General features: G+C 47.8%; 1 pseudogene; it reads left to right on the top strand.

Moving 5' to 3' along the window:
- The first annotated feature begins 7,671 nt into the window (after positions 1–7,671).
- On the top strand, positions 7,672–8,360 carry LOC142461709 (cbp/p300-interacting transactivator 1 pseudogene; annotated as a pseudogene).

The following is an 8,360-nucleotide window of genomic DNA, read 5'->3' as shown; positions in this document are numbered from 1 at the left end:
TGTGTCCAGCAGAAGGAAGCCCTCCCTGGCCCTGTACAGCCTCACAATTGTGACGCGGGAGCCCATGGTGGCAGCTGCTGTGTCAGTCTCTCGCCTTGAAAGCCTTCCTCATTTTTTTGGCCACCCTGTCTACTTACCAAGCATGCTGTCCGTTTCCAGAGACTGGTTTCTGGAGGAGCACTGCTGGCAACAGTTCGAGACCACCAGTCAGTCCGAGGGAGAAATACAAAGTTAGGCTCTACAACCCACAGGGGCAGCTCGTTCTACCCTGCCCTATTGGGGTGCTGTGAGTCAGTGAATTGAGTGAGTGAGGTCTCCCCTGAGAACATGTCCAAAGCGTGTGAGACGAAGTCTTGCTCCACTCGCTTTATGGGAGCATTCTGACTGTACTTCTTCCAGGACAGCTCTGTGTGTTCTTTTGGCAGTCCTCGGTGCACTCATCGTTCTTTGCCAGCACCGTCATTCAAAGACATCAATTCTCCCCTCGTTCAATGTCCAACTTTCACGTGCTTATGAGGCGACTGAAACTACCATGGCTTGGGTCAAGCACACCTTTGTCCTCAGAGTGACATCCTTGGTCTTCAACACCTTAAAGAGGTTTTGTGCAGCAGATCTGCCCAGTGCAATACATCATTTGATTTCTTACCTGCTCCTTCCGCTGTGGGTCCTAGCCAGATGGAATATCGGACAACTTCAACCTTTTCTCCATTGATCATGAAGTTACCTAGTGGTTCTTTTGTGAGGCTTTTGGTCTTCTTGACATTGAGTGGTAGGTCTGGAATGTTTAAGGAATTTGATTTTTGTTCTGCATTTTGCTTCCCTTCTATCTCAGACCTTCTATATCCCTGGTCAGAACAATTGGTATTGGTAGCTGGGCACCATCTAGTTCTTCTGGTCTCTGGTTGGAAGAGATTGTAGTTTGTGGGGTTCAGTAGTCTCCATACTGGTTTAATTCAAGTCTATCATTCGCTTTTGCTCTGTACATCTGGAGACAAACAGTTGTATCCTAGGCGGGCGCCCATAAACTTTTTAGTTGCCAGATGCTACTTACCAAACTCACAAAATCAGCGGTTGAACATTATCTTTGTGAGCTATGTTATGATAATCGACAAAGTTGTTCCCTGAGCCCTAAAGCCCTTAAACAAGTAAGCCAAGCCCGTGCGTTGTGTGGATATGTTTGAGAAGTCTCTGCAACTGTGTAAGAGTGAAATTCTGAGTAGAGATTGCGGGGAAAGTCTAGAGATGTATTTCCCTAGGCTGAATTAAGAGTGGAAAAACTTTGAAGATAATAATTTATCAAGGGGTCACAAGGATAGGGGGTGGGGGAGGGAAGGTAAAAAGAGGAACTGATACCAAGGGCTCAATAGAAAGTTGATGTCTAGAAAAGAATGATGGCAACAAATGTACAAAGATGCTTGATATAATAGATGTATGGATTGTTATGAGTTGTAAGAGCCCCAAGAAAATGATCTTTTAATAAAAGAGAAAAACAAAGAGTGGAGAAATGTTAGCATTTTGAAGGAAGTGGCATTTCTGAAAGTGGGGAGCGGTTGTAATACTTTGAGCAAGCTACTACTTAATGACTTGTTTTCTCATTTGTAAAATGGGGATAATTTTAGTATCTGTCTCATGGGATCTTCAGGAGAGCTAACTTAGTTTAGATTATGTCTAACACATAGTGAATGCTATATGTGATTTATTTTTTTAATTTCCCATACTCCCTAACTCTACCCTCGGGTAGGCACTAATCTTTTGTGTTGATGGATTTGTCTCTTCTAGATATTTCATGTACGTGGGATCATCCAAGATCTGCCTCTTTGTATCTGACTTAATTCACTCAGCATAATGTTTTCAAAGTCTATCCATGTGGCAGCTTGTATTAGAACTCTATTGTTCTTTGCGATTGAGTAAGATTCCACTGTACCGCTGTACATTGTGCTTCTAGGTTCATTTGCTGATGGGCACATAGGTTCTTTCATGATGGTGAAGCTCGCTGCCAGGGACACCGGTGTGCATGTCCCTGCTTGCATCATGACTTTCAGTTCTTTGGGCGTCAACTCGGAGTGGGATGGCTGAGCCACGTGGCATTTCTATGTTTAACTTTGGCAGGAACTGCCAAACTGTTTTCCATTTTATGTCCCCGCCAGCAATGTGTGAGGGTTCTGATTTCTTCCACATGAAAGCTATTATTTTTATATCAAGTACTGACCTTGACATCATCCCTGGCCCTGGAGCTACTGATTGTATTGAGATAGATCATCTCACAGGGGAAGACAAAAATGAGACGAGAGGGCTCACTCAACTCAGAGCAGCTTTAGGAAGTCCAGAAACAAACTGCAAATGTTGAGACAGATAGTGTTCGCCTCCCCGAACCAAGGCTCTCCTGGAAAATGAGAAAAGCTCGGCTCTGCCCAAGGGTGGGCCCTGGTCAAAGCAAACAACCATGGGAATGTGCGATGGACGGTCTGGCAAAGCCCTTTCTGGCTGGTGCTCTTGGGTCAGAGAAGGGGGAGGGAGAGGGAGAGGGAGAGGGAGAGGGAGTGGGAGAGGGAAAGAGAGAGGGAGAGGGAGAGGGAGAGAGAGAGAGAGAGAGAGAGAGAGAGAGAGAGAGAGAGAGGAGAGACAATGGTGTGGCCTTTAGTTCTGTGTTGCCCTAGGTGAAAATCAAGACTACTTCTCGGGGATTGATTGATTGATTGAACAGTAAATGAACGGCTGCACCGAACACTCATTCAAACATGTACCGAATACTGTGTGCTAGGAAATGCATCCGGCTCTGCAACTGGGATAGCAAATCATCCTGAGCGTCCTTCTAAGACGCAGCTACTGGCTCTGTCTGTCCAAAGACACAAGGAAACAATAAATCCAATGGACTAACAGACCATCAGTCTCCACAACTCTGAGACCGGAAGACCTAGATAGTGCCCAGCTTCTACTACCAACTGTTCCAAAATGGGACACCTAAAAAGGTGCTAGATGGAGTGAAAGGAAAATGTGGTACAAAACGCAAAATCCTAAAAAAAAAACAGGCTTACTGGTCAAATAGAGACTGGCAGGACTCTAAGACACTGGCCCTTAGTCACCTTTAGGTCCTGAACGGAACTCACCCTGTGGTTCAATTTTCAGCCAAACAAGAGACAAGCAATAATAAGTGAGGTGTGCGCTCCTGAGTCTAATCTACCACGTGAGACCACAAGGGCAGAATTTACCAAGCAGAAGTCCTGAAGGGTCAGGAGAGGAGGCTGAGAGCAAACAAGAAGGGCGGGAGGAAGTGGGGAGAGTGAAGCTACATTGAGCAGCTGGCAAACCACGGGAGAAAACAAAATGTGTAGGAATGACCATAAACAAATGTGTAAGAATGACCAGCTATTAGACGGATGCTCTGCTCTGTCAACTACAATTTTTTTTAAAGAGTAATATCCGGCTCTGGAGATACTTCTATCTAAACCAAAATTCAAAAACAAACCAAACTCAACTGCCAAGTTGATTCCAACTCCTAGTGACTCTCCACAACAGGGAAGAGCGGGCTGTCTTGCCTCCAGGGGACTTGGAGCCTTCAGGGAGAGGGACCAGGAACCTGCCGCCCAGCACACAGGGGAATTCAGCCAGGGTTCCCCGAGTTCTGAAAAGGGGGCAGCTCTGGGCAGGGGTCAGTCTCCACAGGCCTAGAAGAAGTTCTGCCCCCACCCCTGCCCTCCAGGGGCCTCCTGAGATCAGGCCAGGTTTCAGAAAGTGAAGAGAGAGGCCTGGCAGGCAGGGGCAGGTGCTGCTTCCCAGTGAACCAGGGCCCCTGGCTGGGCTGGGCAGGTCGGTGCGAGCTCTGTGTTCCAGAAGAGTGGCACTTCTTGCAAAGCCTGGCTCCTGGGCCTTCTGAAATGGAAACCATGCTGAGGCAGGCGTCCCTTGGACAGACACAGAACTAGGGTAATATTAAGTTCGCAGCCAAGATTAACCCAAGCCAGGCCAGAGAGAAAAGGGGAAGTTCATTCTGCACTTCCCAGGAGGGATTCACAGACTCAAGGATCTGAGAAGTCTTGCTGATCTGGGGTGGAGAGCAAGTTTTAAGCTGGTGGGGGTGGGGGGTGGGGGAGGCTAAAACAATCAAGGGCGTTAATAGAAACTGCAGGTGGGCAAGTAAAGAGGGGAAAGGGTTCTCAGCTTCCGTGGCTCTAAATGGGTCTCTGTCCATAAAAATTCCAAGGCAGGCTGGCCTTTGATCGTTCCATTTGGCGACAGGCAGATGGCTTGCTGGCCCCTGGAGTTATTGGTCTGATAGGGGCAGGCCGTCCATCCTAATGTCCTCCAACCAGTACCTGACCCATCAGGTAAAGGAAGATGGAGGGTGGAGGCCTGTCCGACCTCTGTCTGATGGCAATTAGCCGTGGGCTGGTGTGCAAATGGGTTTTGCTCCTTTGTGTAGCCACATTTTTAAATGGTTTCACCATCATTGTTTAAAATGTATTATTTTAATGTACATGATAGGTCTAAGCTATGCGTAAGGTTTTTAGCAGTGACTTCCCCCAGACTGAGGAGCTGAGTCCTTTTTCGCTGTCCATTCTTCGTCTGGAAGCTCTGCTGAAACCTGTGCCCTGTGGGTGACCCTGCTGGCATTTGAAATACCAGGGGCATGGCTTCCAGCAACACCACCACACACAGCCACCACAGTAGTGACGCGGGCACAGGAGCTATTGTGAGGCTGGCACAGGATGGGGCAGTGCTCTCTCTTGTTGGGCATCAGGTGCCACTCGATGGCACCCAACAACATATGATCCACCAGGGCAGAAGTGACGGCAAGTGTGAATGAAGCAGCATCCGTATATTGTATACATTGTGTATCATGCACATTTGACATGCTCAGAAATGATTTTACAGACCCGGGTGCACAAAGGCTGGGCCTCCTGGCCCTGAGGGTGGGCAGCCGGGAGGGGAACCCATCATCTGGAAGGCTCGATGAGAACTCAGGCAGGATGGAAAGGAGAGGGGGTGAGGGAGGGGATGGGCAGGAGATAGGACAGAAGACCCCCTTCCGCAGGTCTCTGGAATCCTTTCCAGAAGACCTTGAAGAGACATTCAGAATAAGTTAGACGGAAGCTACTTAGAAACAGTATGACCTTGAAGGGTCACCTTCAAGGATTCAGTTGTATGTTTCCAAACTGTGATTGCTTTCCTTAGCACAAAATCTCTTAGGATAAGGTTTCTCAAATTTGAATTTGATGTAACTTGTCCATTCCCTCTCTCTTCCAAGAAGACATTTTAAAACATTGAGTGACGCCCAGACTTCAGTCTGAAAGGCTGATTCTGACAATGTGCTGGGTGGATGGGAGGCTGGGGAGGAGAAACAAAGAAAGAAAGAAAGAAACAATGGTCTGAATGCTGAGCTTCTGTTAAGTGTGAGGGAGGAATTCAGAAATGGGTAAATGGTGATGACATGCTAGGCCTGATTGAGGTTATGAATTATACATGTGAAGACCATTGAAACTGCAAATGTTTGGTTCCATACTTAACACACTAAACAACCACAACCCTAACCCAACCCAAGCCCTCCAAAAACACAAGCACATTTTTAAACAAAAGAAGCTATAGTCTTATTCTACGAGAAAGCATTTCAATTGAGGAATAGATGTTACATCAGGAGTTCCACAGAGGCCTCAGGATGCAGTCGGTGGGGCATGCGTGGGGCATGCGAGAGGAAGGTGTGATGAACATGAAACACTCCAGAGGCAGCTCTCAACACTCCGGACGCGTTTTGAGAGTGTAAGTGGGTGGAGGGAGGATTTTGAAAAGATGGATTTTGTGGAGAGAACTGATTTGGTCGGTAAGTGCTGTGCCCTCTCTTCTGTGGTGTGAACAACCTTCTGAGCCTGCATATAATAAAAGACACCTCACAGGCTCCCTGGGAGAGTTCTGGGAAGTTATGTGGGCCCGCCCATTGGCCCACTAAGAGATCCAAAGGCAAGAGGCTGCATCTTGGAGGAGTCTGGAGGAGAGAAAGTATTGCCTGGTATTAGGAATTAACTGTCTTCCTCTCCAAGTGACTGGGTCTCAGGCACTACAGGGGATCCACATTCCTAACTTGGGTCTCAGGTAGATTTTAAAAGTATGTCCTGCCTGAAAGCTCCTGTCAAGAGAAGGGGGCTTCCCACCCCAAAGCATCTGATGAAGCTTCAACTGAACCAGGTGTGGTGGAGGGCAGCAGGAGAGGCACGGAAGTCCCCCAGCAGGCTTATAAAGGGACCCATGCAAAGATGCTCTGATAAACCCACAAAGTACCACAGAGAAAAGGAACCCCAAACCCCAAACTCCACTGCCATGAGGTTGGTTCTGATTCATAGCGACCTTCTCTGCATAGTTTTCAAAGACGTATAAATCTTTATGGGAGCAGATAACCTCATTTTCCTCTGGAATGGTGGTTTGAACCATGGACCTTGCAACCAGCACCTAAATATTTACCTGAGGCAGCTCTAAACAGAGTTCAGGCCCAGAAAGCCAAATTTGGCTGACACCAGGTAAGTAGGAATTCTTCATTTCCCTTTCTCTCTCTTTATACCTACCCTCTAATCAAGGAGATTCTGGATAGTGGAGGACCAGAGGAAGGATGAGGGAAGGACCACCCCCCACTACCAGACAGCAGCCCTGGCCCAGGGATGTGCCCCAAACTGCAAACTCACTGCCACAAAGTCGACTCGCAGCAACCTTATTGGACAGGGTAGAACTGTCCCTGTGGGCTTTCGAGACTGTAACTCTTTAAATAAAAAAAGATCAAACCAAATTCACTGCCATGGAGCAGATGTTGATTCAGAGAGACCCTATAGGACAGGGTAGCACTGTCCCCTGTGAGTCTGAGACTGTATCTCATTGTTGGAGAAAGAGGCGCTTCTTCCATAGAGGTTTGAGGTTCAGAAGCCCCCAGGGCGATTCCAACTCTGTCCTGTAGGATTGCTGTAAGAATCCACTCAATGGGAGTGAGTTGGGGTTGAAGTTTTATTGCTTAAAATGACCACAGGGCCTTCTGATACTGCTTTCAAGTTTCCATCCAGTGAGGAGGAAAATCGAGCAAACCTGAATTTGGGCAGTGAAGGATTGTTGTTATGGATTGAATTGTCTCTCCAAACAAAGTGGTCAATCCTAACCCTAATATCCGAGGTTACAATCCAATTTGGGAATGAGTTTTGTTATATTAATGCGGCAGGATTAGTGTAGGGTGTGTTTTAAATCCTTCTCTTTTGAAATATAACAGAGATTAAACAGGTGATTTAACAAACACAGAGAAAGGGCAAGCCATACGAAGGTCTTCTTGGAGCACAATCTCCAATCAGGGACCTTCCTCCACAGCTGCCAGGGGAAAAGAAATGCCCCTTTGAGCTGGCTCCCAAAGGCCCTGCTTCCAGCCTCCTAGACTCTGAGAAACTCAGTATTATAGGGCTCCAAAAGCCAGCCTTTCTATTCCTGCAGCACCGGGTCACTCAGGGGTGAGTTTAGTGATAGCCTACGGATGATTCCTGCTCAATGTTTCCCTTTAAAGCTGGTAAAATACTCTTTAAAGAAAATAATCGAGCCCAGTCCTTGCCTAGCGGAGTTTGTGCGCGGAACTTGGAGACCGAAGGCGTCATCGTGGACCCGCCACTTCCCACCGCTGTTGACCTTGCCCAACCGCTCCAGCGGGCTGCGTTACCACCCACCAGTTCATCCAATTTCTGCCAAGATTCTGAAATGCCAACTATGTCAAGGCCTGCACTTGATGTCAATGGTGTCACCGCACCTGTGAAGGAGGATGCCAACCAAGAGATGAGCTCTGTGGCTTACCCTAACCTGGGAGTGAAAGACCACAAAGCAGTGGCCACTCTGCACTAACCTGGGGCAGCCTCAAATGGAACCAAGGCCAGTGAGGCTCCCACTAGCTACTCAGGATCTCCATCTCCAATAAGCTCTCTGACCACCTCTCCTCCCAAAAAACCCCCATCCTTCAACCTGCACTCTGCCCCACACCTGCTGGCCAGTATGCAGCTGCAGAAGCTTAATAGCCAGTATCAAGGGATAGATACCCCCACTCCAGGTCAACTGGAGGAAGCAGAGTCCCTGCCAAACTGGGATTTGGGGGCTTCCATGGGAGGGGCGGAGTCACACTCTCCTTCTGTTGTTGCCCAAAGCCCTGCTATCATCGATTCAGACCCGGTGGATGAGGAGGTGCTAATGTCGCTGGTGGTGGAGCAGGGCCTGGACCAGATCAGTGAGCTTCCAGAGCTGTGGCTGGGGCAGAATGAATTTGATTTCACAGTAGACTTTTCCTCTGACTGTTGATGTCATGTATCCCTAAAGATGGAGGAATAAAGCCACCAATTGCATTGTAAATAAAGAAATTA

Source organism: Tenrec ecaudatus, chromosome 11, assembly GCF_050624435.1.
Source record: "Tenrec ecaudatus isolate mTenEca1 chromosome 11, mTenEca1.hap1, whole genome shotgun sequence".
Lineage (NCBI taxonomy): Eukaryota > Metazoa > Chordata > Mammalia > Afrosoricida > Tenrecidae > Tenrec > Tenrec ecaudatus.
Note: the sequence above shows the minus strand (reverse complement) of the source record. Positions and strands in the feature narration are given on the sequence as shown.